Here is a 20,315-nt window from a genome sequence, read left to right on the forward strand (position 1 = left end):
TAAATGGGAAAAAGTAAGATTGCTCCATGACCTTTACTCTTTTGTGTGAAAGGATTGAAAACTTTTATTTTTGGTGGTACAGTGGTTAAATGCTCCGCTGCTGACAAAAAGTTCAGCAGTTTGAACCCACCAGCTGCTCTGAGGGAGAAATATGTGGCAGTCTGCTTCTATAAAGATTACAGCCTCGAAAACTCTATGTAACAGTTCTATTTTATCCTATAGGGTCATTACAATATGAGTACTTTCAATTATAAATGTATAAAAATGAACCAGTTGCCATCGAATTGATTCCAATTCATGGTGGCCTCGTGTGTATCAGAATAGAATGGTCCTCCACAGGATTTTTAATGATTGAATTTTCAGAGTTAGATTACCAGACCTTTCTTCTGAGGTGCCTCTGGGTGAACTGCAGTCTCCAGTTGAGTGCATTAACTGTTTGCATGATCTATGGACTCCTCCAAATGTATAGGGAAATGAAAAAAAAAAAAATAGTAACACTACTACCTATTTAGTAAATTGTAATTTAAAACAATAGAAATAGTAATAATTAAAGTGTTTTATTTCTCTGTCAGAACTTATCAAGAGTAGTTTGAACTATGCTTGCATATTTCTTCTCGTTGTATAACTTGTGATACAGTGAATATCTTTATTAAGTATTGAAGGAAAACTGTCATACTCCTTCCTAAATTTGGATCACCTTCTAATGTTTTATCCTCGGTACTTTCAATGTCATTAAATATCTCTGAGAGAATCTTTAATGTGCCCTTTTAGATGGAGTCACTTCCTCTGGATCATCATCATCCCTTTCCTCAAAACTGCTTTCCTCATTTCTGTTAGCTAATTCTTTTTCACTATTTATTCCAGCTGCATATCTAGAGTCTCTTGAATGGCGACCATGTCAGCATTCCTTTGGTCAGCTATTAACATTAGATTATAATTTCACTTGACTATTTATAACTTTTTGTTTCTTTGCAGTGTTTTCATCTTCTTTGGACAAACCTCTCTTTTGATTATCTCTGGGAGATAGGAGACAACACAACTACACACTTTGCTGTCTGTGTGTGCACTATATAACAGATGTAGGTAACCAACAGACTTTGAAAGAACTGATATAATTGGTCATTAAATTTGGACAGACTTACCAGCAAAGTTTGTTCTTCATGTAATTATTCACAGTTAATACACTGTGACAACTGAAATTTGAACCATGGCTTTGGGAACTGGTGCTATTTAACTAATCATGGTAAGTGAGATATGTGCTTATTGGAACCATGCAAACAATGGTTGCATGTATATGTATGTATGCATGTGTATGTATTTTTGCCTTTTATGGATCTCTCCCTGGGACTCAGATTATAACCCATTCTCTCCTACCAGCACTCCCTTGGGAACCCTTTATATACTTTTCTGTAACATATCTATGACATTATTTAGGGCAAGTCTGAAGAAAATACACATCATCATTGAGAGAATTCCATAAAATATTTACCTTTGGGAATTGAATATTGTACGAGTGGCTAAAGCTATATAATATTGCATACTGCAGAGAGGGTCACACCCCAGTGAACCTATGTAAGTCTTTGATGTGATGGCAATCTAATTTAAGAGTTAAATGTTCTTTACTTGAGGAAGAAACTACAGCTCCTTGAAACTAGTTGATCACTGCATTTAAAAAAGAGCAAGTAACCTTGATGTGAATATACAACAAACCAAAACAATTTTAAACTACACTTTGGTGGATAAGGTTTTCCCTTAATAAAGGGATCTCGATTTCCAAGGCAGTATCTCTACGGAAGGAGATTGCCCAATCTTCCTTCCAAGGAGTTGCTGATGGATTTGAACCACCATTCTTCTGGTTAGCACTCATGTGCCTGAGGCACTATGCCACCAGAGCTCCCATCTGCTGAAATCTAGATCAGTGCTTCTCAAGTTCTAAAATGTATATGGATCACCTGGGGGATTTTCCTGAAATACAGGTTCTGAATCAGTATGGGGTGGGGCCTGTGTTTTGAATTAGCTCCTGGGGGATGATAATGCTTATTGTGGTTACCTAGTACTGCTCTGACAGGAATATACTGCAAATGGAATGGTTTCAACAAACAGGAGTTTACTAATCTCTTACAGTTTGAAGGCTTTAAGTACAAGTTCAAAGTGCCAGGCTTTATGGGCTGGGTGAAAGCCCCTCAACCTTGGGGTCCAGCTCCGCCTCCTGCTCCTGGCCCACTGGAGCTAGAGGTGTTTCTTCACTCAGCTGCTGGCTTCTGAGGCTGAGAAGCCCCAAGGTTGACAAGTAAAAAGGCACAGTCCCAATGTTACCAACGACATGGCAGGGCATTAACTTAAGTCCATTATATGTCCCAGGGTGGGCAGAGCATGGCAGGCTGCAGAGCAATGACACAGCCACATGCAAGGTCCAAGTGTGTCATAGGCTAGAGACCATTCCCAAGGCTTCTCCTTATATACAGGAAGCAGACCACATCCAAAGGCAGCTACTCAGCTGCTTGTGGTAGATCCCACCATGGAGTTGATTGCCAGTCTCATCATGGGGAATAACTACCACACAAACATAACTACCACAATGCTACTGACCAAACCTTGGATGTCAAGGATTGGGAACAACCCATGTACACAGATTTAGGAACCTGGTGGCTCAAGCAAAAAGCAAAAATAACTTTAGCTTTATTTAAAATTGCTTTGTTTGAATCTTTTCCACTTCCATGAAGATGGTGAACAGCTAATTGTTAAAAACAACTTTGGACTTCCCTTAAAGGTAACCAAAAGTTTGGTGGTTCGAAACCATCAGCCCTCTGTGGGAGAAAGATGAAGCAGTCTAATACTGTAAAGATTTACTGCCTTGGAAACACTGTGTGTCATTTTTATACTTTCCAGTAAGGTTGCTATGAATAGGAATAGACTAAATGGCAGTTTGGTTCTTTGGTTTTAACCCTCAAGTTGTCACCTTATTATTCTCTTTCCTTTCCACTACATCTGAAGACTCATTCTCCTTTTATTCCTACGTAGTATCCTCCCAGTCATTCACTGACTCATCCAATCTGACTTTTATCTGAATCTAAACTGTTTACGGCAAAGACTATTTAAATGCAAAATTTGTTGTCATCAGGGACTGTCCATTTGGCTCCAATTCATGGCAACTCAATGTACAATAGATTGAAATGTTTTCTGGTTCAATATCACCTTCAGGATTATTGGTATGCTTGAGTACATTGTTGTAGCCACTGTGTATTTGAGTGTCTTCCGACCTAGCAGCGCATTTTCCAGCACTATTGTGTTGTGATCCATAGGATTTTCACTGGTCAGTTTTTGGAAGTAGATCACTAGGCCTTTCTCCCAACTTTGTCTTATTCTGAAAGCTCTGCTGAAACCTGCCAACCATCATGACTTTGCTGGTATTTGAAATGCCAATGACAAAGCTTCCAACATCTTGGCAATATGGAGGTCATCACAGTATGACTATGAAGGAAATGCAAAATTTAGGGACATCAATTTAGTTAACTTGTATGATGTGCTTATAAAGTCTGGTAATATTGATCTTGCTTCATGAGCTTCTTCCTTTCTTTAGTTTCTGGAACATCAGCTCTTTTTTGTTTCTTCTGAAACTTTTCTGATACCCTCTGCTCTGTTTCTTGCACAGGCCTCTCTGTCCAGTCCCTATAAGATCCACTCTTCTTCCCTTGTTAAGTGGCCAAGTGCTTCCTATTCATTTTCTCCATAGCTCTAGTTACCATGTATACTTCAGTGACTCCTCATTTCTATTTTTCCTCATTGTGGACTGTCATAGTTTTATTCCTAATATAGCTGTGTAACCTGAGGAAATTTTTTTAACTACTCTGACACTCTCTATGTTACAATATTATTACAGGGATCGAACACATTACTACTTGTAAACTACCTTGAAGAGCATCTATCACCTCATAAGTATGCACACAATGACAGTTATTATGTATTTGTTAGAATTTTGTACAATAAAATGTTTTATCATTTTTTACAGTATATGGCATATAATTTAGATATATACTTAAGTGCTTTAGATAATAATGATCATGAAATTCCCCTGATAATACTTTCCATGACATTGCGAAGAAGTAGCCTATAATAAATACATCACTTTGAATTTCTCAGGTATGGCACTTGCTATTTTCTCCCTAATGTATGTTGGTAACAGTAGATTTAATGAATGTATCCAATATAAGAATATGACATATTTCTTGGTCATGTTTTTGAATGTAGATATATCTGTCCTTTTAAAGCCATGCTAAATAGCCCTATCAGTTTTTGTCAAGGACTAAATTGCATGTCAAGTATTTGTAGTTATTAGGCAGAATTTTAGAATTATTTACATTTGGAAAATATTGTAAACATATTCTGAGGTTGCCATTTTTTCCCTTTATGTTAATAAAGCTTTAATATTATCCTAAAACCTAGCCTGAAGAATTTTGGCATGAAAACTTAGCATCATAGACAATTTATAAATAAATTATGTATTTAGTACATTGCATTCAACAGACATTTATTAAATATTTATGAGAGGACACTCTGTGAAATTAAGTCTTGACTGTCTCAAATTGTTCATGAGGAGACAAATAATTGAATAATTGCAGTCAGTTGTGTTAAGTTCTGTGGTGAATTTAAGGAAAATATTCTACAGTAACCCAAAGGCAAAAGCAACTAATCTGCCAGAAGAAGTCACAGAAATTTTTAAAAAGGAAGTAGAATTGGATCTGTTAAGGGTCTTTAGGACAGGAAGGGGGAGGAAACTCCAAGCATGGAGAAGAGCATGTGCAAAGACATTTAAAACCAAAGAGCACTGTGGGTTTAGAGAAACCTGATAAATTCCACAGGCTCAACCCCTAACTTTTTTTTTTTTTTAAATTTTTATTGTAATATAAGTGAAAGTTTACAGAGCAAATTCACTTTCCATACAACAGTTCATACACATTTTGTCTCATGACATTGATTGCAATTTCCCACAATGTAACAACTCTCTTCCCACTCCCCTCTCCAAAGCTACTTCTTCTCTGTGTCCTTCCCTCCCAAGCGCTCTGGCCTCCTGAGCTGTCTCCCTGTGCATACATGCCCTTCTATTCTCCCATGACTGATCTCTCCAAGGAGTATATCTACCTAATGTAAATGTTCAGCTCATGTGCCTGTCTTTTGTTTGGCTGGAAGTCACAGGAGTGTATTCAACTCCATACCTGAAGGACAGCTAGGGGCCATAGTCTAAAGGGTTCCACCAGGTTCTATCAGACCAGCAACTCTGGTCACCCTTTTTTTTAAAAATTTTATGATTTTGAGTTTTCTTACACATTTTTCTCCCACTCTGTCCAGGATCTCCTACATAGATCCCCCTCTGAGTGGTTGACAGTGGTAGCCTGGCACCATCTAGTTCTTCTGGTCTCATGGTCATATATGCTGAGGATCACATGGTCCACCAGTCCCTTGGACTAATTGTTTCCATGCATATATATTTTTCTTCATTCTTCTTTGCTCTGGATGAGGAGAGATCCATCATTGTATCTAGATGACCACTTGCAAGCTTTTAAGATCCCAGTGGCTACTCACCAAAGCAGGATCTAGAACAAAGTTTTTGTGTAGTATGTTATACCAATTGAGCTTGATGATCCCTGCATCCATGGTCCTGAGACCACAGATCCAACTACTTTCTCCCTCCAGGTAGTTGTCAGCCCCTAACTTTTGAGGGCCTTAGCAAAAACACCAGTGGAGACCTAGCCCATGGACCACCTTCTTTCTGTTTCTGCTTTCAGTTTTGTTCCTAATAATGTATGTGGCCTCCTAGGCAGATATGTAGACAGTTCGAGTCTAGGGTTGGGCACCCTACTTCCCATCTGTCCCAGGGAGAAGCCTCCTAAAGAGTCTTCTGTCTCCTTTCTCTGAGGCCAACTGCAAATGATGCACTCTTTCCTGTGACCTTAACCACCAGAGCTAGGTCAGATCTTCCAAGTTAAAGAGCACAGTCCTCAAGGCTGCTAGGTTTTCCTAAAACTTTGGACATCAGTCAAGTGTTCAGGGACCACCCAAACTTAACTGGCTACAGGAGTTCTACTATCTTCTCAGCAGACCAGCTTCAAACTTAAGGTTATCCAGAATCCTCTGACTTCTGACTTGATGGCTACAAATTTGAGTGTTCCCATTACCTCCTCAGACTTGATAATTCACTAGAATGATTCATAACTCTAAGAAAGTTCAATATTTTTGATTATAGTTTTATTATACTAAAAAGAGTACAAATGAAGAGGTACATAGGGCAAGGTCTAGGAGAGTCCTCAGTGTCCCAAAGGATTTGTCAGCCTTGTGAGGACTGATGTCTTTCACCAACCAGAAAGCTCATCAGAGCTTCAGAGTCCCTAGATTTTATTGGGATTTCCTTATGAAGGCATGATTACATCATCATCCATGTAGTGGAACTCAAATTCCAGCCTTTCCCTATCCCCTAAAGAGGGATAATATGATGTTCAGCCATGGCCGGACTTTATCCAAGAGTCACCTTGTTAACATAACAAAGATGCCAACCACTCAGGGAATTCTTAGTATTTAGTGGTCATCTCTCAAGATCCAAGGACAAAGATCAAATTCACCCTCACCTAATCATGCTGGCCTAAGAAAAGTTCATTGGGCATTTAAAGCAGGTAATTCAGGGTTGCAGGGTTCCATTTCAGGGCCCTGTGTCTAGAAGGGTAAGGGCATGGGCTATGAGAAGAAATATCCCATTGGTCCCTGGGAGGAAGGCCAGAGGAAGGCTTTCTAAAACCATATCCAGGGCAGAGGACTCAGGACTGTCTGAAGTTTTAGCTTAATTCCCCTGTGGCTCATTAATACGTTGCTTGGAAGTGATTGGGTGTAGAAAATGAAGTTGATCATTTGGATTAGGAGCAGATTGCAATTAGTTTAGAGTTTTAAAAATATAATGACCATTTTCTCTGAATATACAATTGGTATAATCTGTTTTTACTGCATAGGATCATAAAGTTCTACCAGAAAAACTATACTCCTCAGTTTATGGGATGATTGTGGATGAGATATTCTGATAAATAGCATTACTCATTTTCTAAGATTGCTGGGAATTTTATTTAACCCAAAAGTTATGTTAAGCATAATTATATCTTTTCTTTTTTTCTAATTTTATTGTTGCTGGCACTCTAAAATTTGCAGTGATTCAAACAAAATAAGCATAAATCTACTAAATGCTGGTTAATATATATAATAATCAGCAAATTAAAGAATTGTGGTTATGTTGGGCCTTTTAATTGTGCCATGCTTAGCCTTTACTATAACTCAGATGCACTGATATTAGTACATACATAACACTTAAGAGTGCTTATAGTTCCTAAATGTTAAGCATCACATCCAGGAATGAAGTGTAGCAAATACATAGCTAATACAACCCATCAAGATAGAAAGTTATTGTTAAAATGCTATGTAGGCTTATGGTAGCCACATTCTAAGAGTTGTTCCTTTTAATTTTTCCACCAGCTGTAATATTTTGAATAAAAATTCTGATTTATGTCTTAAATTATTCTTTATCATAGTACATGACAGATTTAAATTTAGAATGACTCTACTAAGTTTTCTAAGAGATCCTGTGTCCACTAAAGATAGGATTAGAAAATAAAATGGAAATAATAATAATTAAAAAAAGATGAAAAGACAAGTGGGTAAAGCAGAAATTGCAGAAAAAGAAAAAAAGGAGAACAAAAAGACCTAGAAAGTCTAGGGTGAAAAGAATCGAAGCACTGGCTATAGTATTGGGTACCACCAGTGACTGGTTCCATTATCTCTGAAGGAACACTCACAATAGGTGTGTATCTCTAATATGGAACTGCATTTTTATAGATGGGCTGAGGATTAATAACCAGGCTACTAATTTTGGTAAGAACTTCTACTTCTTGGGAATAATTGGATATCCTTTATTAAGAAATTAAATTAGTGGTATATAAAACCAAAAAACCAAACCTACTGCCATTGAGTCAATTCTGACTCATAGCAACCCTATAAAAACCCTCAGTGATTGAGTCAATTCTGATTCGTAGCAACCCCCACAGTATTTTGAAGGCTGTAAATCTTTACAGAAGTATATTGCCTTATCTCCCTTCCATGGAGCAACTGGTAAGTTTGAACAGCTTACCTTCTGGTTACCAGCCAAAAGTCTTGCCCGCTGTGCCATCAGAGCTCCTTTAGCAATCCTACAGATAAGTAAAAATTTATTTTTAAAAACTCCTCAAAATATGAAAACCAAGCCCAAATAGTGACAGCTCCCTTGAACTTTGGAACCAAATTATGAGCATGGTAATGAGTCCCAAACTCTATTTTAAAAATCAAACATTGATTTTCTGGACTTCTCTCTTGTTAATCTCAGAAAGCTATGAAAATGGGATACTATTATACAGTACTAGAAAGCTCTCATTTCACATGCTTTAAAGATTAAAAATGAGAGAAAAAGAAATGATGTTCCTATGGCAACTATACTCAAAATGTTGCTCATTATCTTTATTCTCTTTGGTTTCTTATAAGTGAACTCATTTCTTTTGCTACAGGAAATTTAATGGAGGTCCATTAGGTGGGACAGAATAAGTCACTTTTCTCAGCAAAAGACATTTTATTCTGAAGGCATATTCTAGAGTCATTAAGGCTACTACAAAGGAGGCAGTTGCACCACCCTATCAAATCAAATCAAATCAAGTAGTCCAGTCAGTCAGCAGAGTCAAACTCTTGAGATAAAATCTTTACAAAAATCAGTTTCGTTAAATGGGTTAGATATTTTGGTGTTATATTGATGAAAATCTTAGTTCCACGAATAATACGTTAGAAAACAACAGGTTTGTTTTTTTTTCTAAATTAATTACTACAACTCACAATGACTAGCTGAAAATTCAGCTACAACAGTGATGAACTGGCTAATAAACACACATAAAAAGGTTAAATATTCTTTATGAAGGAACATTTGTCCTTAACTGGTTGGCAGATGTTATACAAAAACTTTAAAATATTATTAGAGGGAAACATGCTATCCAGAACAACAGGCTTATATTTCTTTATCGAAATAGTAATTTTACAATGATGGAGTGTATTTTTCAAAAGCTTTCATACACATTTTATACTTTCATACTCATTTAATTCTCAGCATTTTTTTTCTTTTTTTTTTGATGCAGGAAAATTATTATTATTTCCAACTTAGATATAAAGAAAATGAGTCTGCATGAATGCTTTTGGTCAATGGGACAATAGCAAATATGGTGCACATAGAGATTTGAAGAGTGCTTGTGGAGTGGGGTTTGCCCTTTCTTCCATCTGGCAATGGTCCTTCCACCATGTGAACAAATCTAAGCTGGCCTCTTGGAAGATGAGAGACTATGAAGAGATTAGTTTAATCAGATCTAGAGGAGGTTTCAGACCAGCTGGTCATCTCATAGAATCATGAACTGATATTCAATTCTTTTGAGCCACTAAGTTTTGGGGAGATTTGTTAAGCAGCAAATACTAACTTATAAACTAGTAGTCAGAAGGTATATAGACAGGACTAGAGTTCACATCTTCAGGATCCAATCTCAGCTTTCCATTGTGAAACGGGTATTTTACAAAGACGTGACAAAAAATTGATCTAAAGTTTATATAAATTGAAAAGGGAGAAATCAAATCCTTTTAGAGTGGTTGTCAAAATATTTATTTATTTATTTATTTACAAATTTCCTTTTGTTTAAAAAATAGATTTTATCTATAGACACATGTTTCTACTTTATTCTATAATACCTTGAATCATGTATGTGGCTTTTATTATGTGGTTAAATTTATAGTCAAAATATAAAGTATAGCTACTCAAGCATATTATTTATGACCCTGGCTTTTTTTATAATTTATGATATATATACTTTACCTTCTTCAGACCTATAGATTTGAATAAAATAACCAAGGTAGCATTATTTTCAAACCTCTGCAGTGGGTTTTTCCATTCAAATCAGTAGTTCAAAACTGCTTTTAAAAAACCAGACAAAACATTTTTTTTTCTGGTTTTGCTTTACATGACACCAAAATATTGTATAAAATATCTCAATGAAACAAATAAAACAAACATCAACTTTTCAATATTTGTCACCAGAGACGTTGCTTTGGTGAATTTCCTTTAACTCATCAAATTTTCTTCTGGTTTTGTACCAAGACTAATCATTTTCAGGCACAAAATGAGTAAAAAAAAAAAAGATTTAGTTTGAATGAGCCTTGTGGTGGAGGTGGTGAGGAAAAGTGGGGAAAGGATGTAAAGCAAAGCTTTTTAAGGGAGGTTGGCAGTAACTTTGAAGTCCAGAGATGTAGCCATGGCTTCATAATGCCCCACTGGGGGGAAAAAAAGTAAACATTTTGACAAGGATCTAGACATCAATTGGAGCTTATCCAGTATTAAACAGAAACACATGCTTTGTTGAAGGCATTTGCAGAAACAAAATCATCCTGCCTCTTTTTTATTTATTTTTTCTAAAAGTTCAGCTTTCTATTTATGCTATGTCAGGGCTAAAGTAGGCCATGGAATTGGAAACAAAGGCAAATTGTTTCAACTAAAAACTGAAATAATGTCCTATTCTCCTCTTCCCCTCCCACTACTTCTAGGCCTATTCTCCCCTCTCCTCCTTACCTTACTCCTCCAGGTGTTAAGACATCAACATTCTTTGGTCAAGTGTTGATTTTAAGTGCTAATAAATGGAAGCTAAATATATATCACTTTCACTGAGAGAAATGCAGGCAGTCAATCCTTCATTATTTTTCATCTTCAGTTGTGTCACTAAGGGGGTAAAGGGGTGGGGATGTATACTATATTGGGTGACAGTGTCAGAGGGGTGACACCAAAATGACTGTCTATAATATAAATTTTTGTGCAGTGTTTTACCAGAAATTTATTATTATAAATAAAAATATCCTCGTAGTTAATTGTAACAACAGAACATTTTGTTGAAAATCCAGCTTACAAGTGTCAATATAGGTATAAGACTAAAACTATATACTAATTTACTTTTTTATTGTGGTTTGTATGAAAGTTTACAGTGCAAATTAATTTTCCATATAACAGTTCATAAACATTTTATTTAATGACATTGATTGCAATCCTCATAATGTAACAGCTCTCTTCCTGCTTCCTCCCTGTGGTTACCTTTCCCTGTGTCTGTCTTTCCTGTGCATTCCTGTCCTTTAGTTATTTCCCTGTGCAAATATTGCCCTTCTAATCTCTCACGTTGACTGTTCTAAGGAGTGTACCTACCTCATGTAAATATTAATCTCACAGCCTATCTATTGTTTGGCTACAACCCACATGAGTGAGTTAAATTCCAGGCACGAAGGGTGACTAGGGCCCATCATCTCAGTGGTTTCACCAGTCTCTATCAGACCAGTAAACCTGGTCTTTTTATGGTTTTGAATTTTGTTCCACATTTTTCCCCACTCTATCCAAGTGGCTAACATTGGTAGCAGGGTACCATCTAGTTTTTCTGGTCTCATAGTCATGCAGGCTTAGATTCACATGGTCCACTAGTCCCTTGAGTAATTATTTCCATACACCTTTAGTTTTCTTTATTTTTCTTTGCTGTGGACGAGGAGAGAACAATTGCTGCGTCTTAAATGGCCACTTGTAAGCTTTTAAGACCCCAGTCACTACTCACCAATGTAGGATGCATAACAATGTTTTTTTGTTGTATGTTATGCCAATTGAGCTTGATGTCCTCCTCGACCATGGTCCCAAGCCCTTGCTCCCTCAGGGTGGTTGGCTGTGGCTAAGAAAACATCATAACTTTGCCCCCTGTTAGCTCTATTATATATATGGATATTCTTATAACAGATACAGATATGTATGTAGAAATATCATCTGCCAAACTTATATTGGTCTTAGGTATATTCCCTTTTACCTAGACATACTTGATCATTTAGCCTGTCTACTTGTGTATCCACCCATTAATTAATGTTTATTACTGATAATGCAGTATTGTATATGTAAAAGTGTTATCTTGTACCTTTTGTGCACCTCTTGTTTCTTTTCCATAGTGTTATTGTGTTGGCCACTCGGTTTTTGTACATTGCCTTTCCTTTCACCCAAATCAATACATGTCTCTTATCTATCTAGCAATTTTCCATGCCCTCTCATCCCTGGTGAACAACACAGAAAGTTTTCTTCCATATATAAACCTTCCCTTGACTTTTTTACAATAGTGGTCTGATAATTTTTGAACCCTCTAGAGCTCTCTGGTTAGAGATGGCATCATTACCCAATAATAAGGAAGCATGTGCTATTGTCTTAATTTCTGTTGGTGTTTTTATAGTCACTGATTTTGTCAAATTGTCTGGTGTTTTAGCTACAACATTGTGGTGAGTAGTATTTGTGAACCTATATCAATAACTTTGAAGTAGCAATTAAAAGCAAAGAAGGAGAAAAATGGAAAAAAGGCTTCTGCTCAGTTACTAATAACTGAGCAGTTGTTAGTCATAACTAATAATGTGATTCAATGTGAAAAGATTTTACAAAAACAATTTTGGTGATAGCTTTCATATAATCTAAGAACTAGTATATATAAGCAATTTTCAACTATATTTATCACATATTATTCTATGATTAAAATTGATGATAAACATTACTAAGGATTCTGTATGGTCTGGTATGTCACCAAGCAGTGACACAGTGAATTACTGCACTGGGTAACATCAACCCTGGTGATGCCACTGTTCACCTTACATGAACTGTACCTGATGGTGTCCCCTGTGCTATAGAAGCTTCCTCTTCTGGGAATGGGGAGGTTCTTTCTCCTCTAAACTAAAAGTTTGAGAAGTTACTGAATACAGTAGTGCAGGGGAAAGATGTATGCATTCCTTCTGAATCATACAAATTATAAAGAGGGACTGTGGGGTAGAAGGGAGCTCTTGTGGCATAGTGCCTAAGGCATTTGACTGCTAACCAGAAGGATGGCAGTTCAAACCCACCAGCCACTCCTCAGAAGGAAGATTGGGCAATCTACTTCAGTAGTAATACCACCTTGGAAACCCAAGGAGGAGTCGCTATGAGTCGGGTCCAACTCGACGGCATATAACAACAACAAGAAGAACAGCAACATGGTATATTAAGTGTCATAGACAACAACGATGCAAAATTGAATAAGTGACTTTGTTAATCCAGTAGGATAAACCAACACCAAACCAAATAAATGCTCCCTGAACCAAGGAAAAAACAAATGTTTCCCAAACCCAGAAAAATAAATTTAATAGAGATGGTACAACTAGTTATCTAACTCAAATTTTCATTTTTAAATCCATTATGTTGCTTTGAATTTCATGCCTTTCTGTTGTTGTTGTTAGGTGTCAAGTCAGTTTCAACACTTAGTGATCCCATGTACTATAGAATTAAACACAGCCTGGTCCTGCACCATCCTCACAATCCTTGCTATTCTTGAGCCACTACCTTCAAGTTGCTCTTCACTAACAGTGACACTATAAGACACCGTTTCCCAGAGGGTTTCCAAGGCTATACATTTTTACGGAAGCAGACTGCCTCATCTTTCCCCCATGGAGTAGCTGATGGGTTCACACCATCAACATTTTATTTAGCAGCTGACTGTTTTAAGCACTGTGTCACCAGAACTCCTGTTCTTCTGGAAGTCCATGAAATATTCAGTATTCTTCAGCAACACTCTAATTCAAAAGCATTAATTCTTCTGCAGTTTTCCTTATTCATTGTCCAGCTCCCACAAGCATAAGAAGCTAATGAAAAGACAATGACTTCTGGCAGACACACCTTAGTCTTCAAAGTGACATCTCTGCTCTTTAACACTTTAAGAGCTCTTTTGCAGCAGATTGGCTCAATGCAGTATGTCATTTGGTTTCTTCACTGCTCCTTCCATTCAATAGAGCTGTAGTCTCTGATCTTCATCAGTAAGTGTGTCAAAGTCTTCATTTTCAGTAAGCTAGGTGGTGTCAACTGCATATCACAGATTGTTATGTAGTCATAATGTCTTGGATTATTTGTTCAGCATACAGATTGAATGAGTATGGTAAAAGGGTACAACCCTGACACACATCTTTCCTGATTTTAAACCTTATTTATCCCCTTGTTCTGTTTGAACAATTATCTCTTGGTTTGTGTGCAGGTTCTTCATGTACAATTAAATGTTCTGGAATTCTCATTCTTTATAATGGTATCCATAATTTGTTTGGATCTACAGAGTTGCATGTCTTTAGTCAATAAACACAGGTAAACATCTTTCTAGAATTCTTGAATTCTGGCAGTTCCCTGTCAATATACTGCTGCAATGGTTTTAAATTATCTCCAGAAAAATTTTACTTGTGTGTGATATAAATGAGATTGTTAGATAATTTCCACATTCTATTTGGTAACTTTTCAATGGAATAGGCACAAATATTTTCCAGTCAGTTGGCCAGGTAGCTGTCTTCCAGATTTCTTAGGGTAGACAAATGAGTGTGTCCAGAGCTGCATCCATTTGCTGAAACAGCTCAATCAGTGTTCTGTCAGTTCCTGGGACTTTGTTTTAAGTCAATGTCTTTAGTGCAGCTTGGATTTCTTCCTTCAATACCATCGATTCTTGATCACATGCTACTTCTTGAAATGGTTGAATATGAACCATTTCTTTCTAGTACAGTGATTCTGTGTATTCGTCCCATTTTCTTTTAATGCTTCCTGAATCATTTAATATTTTGCCCATGGAATCCTTCAATATTGCAACTCAAGGTGTGGAGTTTTTCAGTTCTTTCAGCTTGAGAATTCTGAGCATGTTCTTCTCTTTTGATTCACTAACTCTTAGGGTCACTATGAGTTAGATCCAACATGATGGCAGTGAGTTAGTGAGAGTCTTTGCACATTTCATTAAAATACTTTACTTTCTGTTCTTGAGCTGCCCTTTGTAATATTTTGTTCACCTCTTCTCTTCATCATTTCTTTATTTTTCTTTAGCTACTCTCCAATCAAGAATAGCAAGTTTCAGAGTCTCTTCTGACATCCATTTTGGTCTTTTCTTTCTCTCCTGTCTTTTGATGACCTACTTTCTTCATATGTGAAGTCCTTGATATCATCTACAACTTGTCTTGTCTTCAGTCACTGGTGTTCAATATGTCAAATATATTCTTCAGATGGTCTCTGTGTCCAAGTAAGATATACTCGAGATCATATTTTTGCTCTCATGGACTTGTTTGAATTTTCTTCAGTTTCAATTTAAACTTGCTTATGAGCAATTGGCAGTTCCACAGTTGGCCCCTGGCCTTGTTCTGACTGATGATATTGAGCTTCTACTTTGTCCCTTTCCACAGATATAGTCAATTTTATTCCTGTGTATTTCATCAGCTTTTCACTTGGAGGTGGCTCTATCTTAAGGCCAGAGCCTAGAGTCGGTGACTGGGTTTTGGGGGCTGTTTCTCATTTGTAGGTTGCTCTATTTTAAGGCTGTTGCTCAAGGTAGGCAGGTACAGAGGGGTTAGGAACAACTAAGAGAGATGAATTTGTCTGTCAGTTTGTCGACCTGTGGTGGTTTGTGTGTTGCTGTGAGGCTGGAGACTATGCCTCTGTGTTGCAAAATGCCAGAAGGGTTACCCATGGTGGACAGATTTCAGAGGGGTTTCTGGACTAGGACAGATGCAGAAGAAAGAAGAGGCCATCCATTTTTCAAACAATTGGCCAGTGAAAACTTTATGAATAGCTGTGAAATACTGTGTGAGGTATTGCTGGAAAACTTTGTGAATAGCCCTGAAACATTGTCTGATGTAGTGCTGGAGGATGAGCCTGTCAAGTTGTAAGTCACTCAAAATTTGACTGGGGAAGAGCTGACTCCTCAGAGTAGAGACAATCATAATGATATGGATAGGGTAAAGCTTTTGGGAGAGCTTTGGTAGCATAGTGCCTAAGGCACTTGACTGCTAACCAGAAGGCTGGTGGTTCAAATCCATCAACCGCTCCTCAGAAGGAAGATGGGACAATCTACTTTTGTAGTGATACTGCCTCAGAAACCCAAGGAGGGGTTGCTATGAGTCGGGTCTGATTTGATGGCAGATAACAACAACAACAACAACAACAACAAAGCTTTTGGGACCTTCATTGGCTGACGTGGCATGATTCAAAATGAGTAGAAACAGATGTAAACATCCATTAATAATTGGAACATGGAATGTATGAGGTATGAATCTAGGAAAACTAGAAGTTTTCAAAAATGAAATGGAACACATAAAGATTGATATCCTAGGCATTGGTGAGATGAAATGGACTGGTTTTGGCCATTTTGAATCAGACAACCATATGATCTGTTATGCTAGGAATGACAAATTGAAGTGGAATGGTGTGACATTCATTGAGTTTTTCAAGCTATGTTCTGAAGTACAATGCTGTCAGTGATGGGATAATATCCATATGCCTACAAGGAAGACCAGTTAATACTACTATTATTCAAACTTACATACCAACTACTAAAGCCAAAGATGAGGAAATTGAAGACTTTTACCAACTTCTGCAGTCTGAAATTGACCAAGCATGCAATCAAGATGTGTTGATTATCACTGGTGACTGGAATGCAAAAGTTACTGATAGTTGGAAAATATGGTCTTGGTGATAGAAATAATGCTGGAGATTGCATGATAGAATTTTGCAAAACCAACAACTTACTCATTGCAAATACGTTTTTTCAACAACATAAGTGATGACTATACACATGGATTTCACCAGATGGAGTACACAGGAATCACATGGACTACATCTGTGGCAAGAGGAGATGGAGAAGTTCAATATCTTCATCCAAAAGAAGGCCAGGAGCTGATTGTTGAACAAACCATCAACTGCTCATATGCATGTTCAGGTTGAAGTTGAAGACAATTAAAACAAGTCCATGAGAGCCAAAATATGACCTTGATAATACCCCTTCTGAATTTAGAGACCATTTGAAAAATAGATTTGATGCATTGAAAGCCAATGACCAAAAAACAGAAGAATTGTGGGAAGACATAAAGAACATTATCCATGAAGAAAGCAAGAGGTCACTAAATAGAAAAGAAAGGAAGAAAATACCAAAATGGATGAAAGAATAGACTCTGAAACTTGCCTTTGAGTGGAGAGTAGCTAAAGCAAATGGAAGAAGTGACAAGATCCAATAACTGAACAGAAGATATCAAAGAGCAGCTCGAGTAGACAAAGCCAATTACTATAATGAAATGTGCAAAGACCTGGAGTTAGAAAACCAAAAGGGAAGAACATGCTTTGCATTTCTCAAGCTGATAGAACTGAGGAAAAAAATTTAAGCATTGAGTTGCAATATTCAAAGATACTCTGGGCAAAATATTGAATGATACAGGAAGCATCAAAGGAAGATGGAAGGTATACCCAGAGTCACTGTACCAAAAAGAACTGGTCGATGTTCATCTTTTTCAAGAGGTGACATACGATCAAGAACCAATGGTACTGAAGGAAGAAGTCAGCGCTACACTGAAGGAATTGGTGAAGAACAAGGATCTAGGAATTGATGGAATACCCCCTGAGATATTTCAACAAACAGATGCTACGCTGCAGGCACTCACTCAGTTATGCAAAGAGATTTGGGAGACATCTACCTGGCCAAATAACTGGAAAAGAATCATATTTGTACCTATTCCAAAGAAAGGTGATCCCACAGAATGTGGAAATTATTGAACATTATCATTAATATCACGTGCAAGTAAAATCTTACTGAGGATCATTCAAAAACAGTTGCAGCAGTATACTGACAGAGAACTTCCAGAAATGCAAGGTAGATTCAGAAGAGGATGTGGAATGGGGGATATCATTGCTGATGTCAGATGGATCTTAACTGAAAGCAAAGACTACCAGAAAGTTTACTTTTGTTTTTTATTATGCAAAAGCATTTGATTGTGTGGATAATAACAAATTATGGATAACATTGAGAAGAATGGGAATTCCAGAACACTTGATTGTATATAGATTAGGAGGCTATTGTTCGAACAGAACAAAGGGATGCTGCCTGGTTCAAAATCAAGAAGGGAGTGTGCCAAGGTTATATCTTTTCACCATACTTATTCAATTTCTATACTGAGCAAATAATCTGAGGAGCTGGATTATATGAAGAACATGGCATCAGGATTGAAGGAAGACTCATTAACAACCTGCAATACACAGATGACACAATTTTGCTTGCTGAAAGTGAGGATGACTTGAAGCACTTACTGATGAAGATTAAGGACTCTTGTCTTCAGTATGGATTACACCTCAATATAAAGGAAACAAAAATCCTCACAACTGGTCCAATAAACAGCTTCATGGCAGATGAAGAAAAGTTTGAAGTCAAGGATTTCATATTACTTGGTTCTACAATCAACACAAATGGAGGCAGTAGTCAAGACATCAGACACTATATTGCATTGGGCCAGTGATGAAGAACAAAGATGTCTCCTTGAAGACTACTAAAGTGTGCCTATGGTATTTTCAATTGCCTCATATGCATGTGAGAGATGGGCAATGAGTAAGGAAGACCAAAGAAGAGTTGTTGCTTTTGAGTTGTGGTGTTGGAAATGAATACTAAGAGTAGCATGATCTTCTAAAAGGACTCGTAAATCTGTCCTGGAAGAAGTGCTGCCAGAATGCTCCTTGGAAACGAAATTGGCCAGATTTTGTCTCACCTACTTTGGTCATGCTGTCAGAAGGAATGGATCCCTGGAGAAGGATATCATGCTTGGTAAAGTGGAGGGTCAATGAAGATGGGGAAGGCCCTCAAAGAGATGGATAGACACAGTGACTGCAAAAATGGGCCCAGGTATAGCAAATATCATTAGGCTGGCAAAGGCAGATGTTTTGTTCTGCTATGTGTAGGGTCACTATGAGTCAGAGATATGACTTGATGGCACCTAACAACACAACATTCCATCTGATGAGGTCCATGTATATAGTCACCATTGATGTTGTTGAAAAAAGGTATTTGTCATGAATAAATCATTGGCCTTGGAAAATTCTATCCTGTTATATCCAGTGTCATTTGTATCACCAAGGTCATATTTTCCAGCTATTGATGCTTCTTTGTTTCCAATTATCACATTCCAATCACCAGTAATTATTAGTGCATTTTGACTGCATATTTTGTTGATTTCAGACTGCAGAAGCCTTCAATTTCTTCATCTTTGGCTTTCATTGTTCATGCACAAATTTGAACAATAGTCATATAAGCCGATCTTCCTTGTAGGTATATGGAATTATCTTATCACTGACAGTATTTCACTGCAGGATAGATCTTGAAATGTTCTTTTTGATGATGAGTTCAATGCCATTCATCTTCAATTTGTCATTCCTGGCATATTACGCTACGTGATTCATACTATTGTCTGATTCAAAATGACCAATACCAGTCGATTTTAGCTCACTAATGCCTAGGATATTGATCTTTGTATGTTCCTCATCATTTTTTGGCAACTTCCAATTACCTAGATTCATATTTGGTACATCCCATGTTCTGATTATTGATGGATGTTTGTAGCTGTTTCTTTTCATTTTAAGTCATGCAACATCATAGAAGAAGGTCCTAAAAGCTTTACTCCATCCATGTCATTAAAGTTAACTCTACTTTGATGAGGCAGATCTTCCCCAGTCGTATTTTGAGTGTTTTCTAATCTGAGGGGCTCATCTTCTGGCACTACATCAGACAATGTTTTACTGCTATTCGTGATGTTTTCATTGACCAATTTTTTCAGAAGTGCATCACCACATACTTCTTCCTAGTCTGTCTTAATCTGGAAGCTCTGCTAAAACCTGTCCACAATGGGAGATCCTGGTGGTATTTGAAATAATGGTGACCTAGCTTCTAGCATCATAGCAACATTAAAGCTATTTGTGATAAATGGTGGGATGCCCTTCTAGTTCTATTTAAAATACAAAATTGGGATATCTTTTAGAATATAGTCACAGTGAAGCACTGACAACATTTTGGAAAAATTTCTTCAAATAATTTATTTTCAAACCTTAGTAAAAAAAATCTTGTGTGTAATGCAATGTTATATATTAAATTTCACAATCACATGTTTACAATACTCAAAAGCAGTGAAATAAGAAACATGTACATTTAACATTTTCTTTAAAAATCACTGCTGTAACTGATGTTTTCATGTCCACTCATCTGAGGAGTAGAAGGTGGGGGCTATAATATGGTCATAAAAATCATTCTAGATCCAAATAGTGATTCTATGGTTCATGTTCACCAATTGTCTTCCTGGAACCTGAGCTCCTCTTCTCTTCTATGAATTTATCTATCAGAACTGAGGAAGAAGGGACTCATACACATTTTCTC

This window comes from Orycteropus afer, unplaced genomic scaffold, assembly GCF_000298275.1.
Source record: "Orycteropus afer afer isolate SDZICR_OR568_19922 unplaced genomic scaffold, OryAfe1.0 scaffold00012, whole genome shotgun sequence".
In the NCBI taxonomy this organism is placed as follows: domain Eukaryota; kingdom Metazoa; phylum Chordata; class Mammalia; order Tubulidentata; family Orycteropodidae; genus Orycteropus; species Orycteropus afer.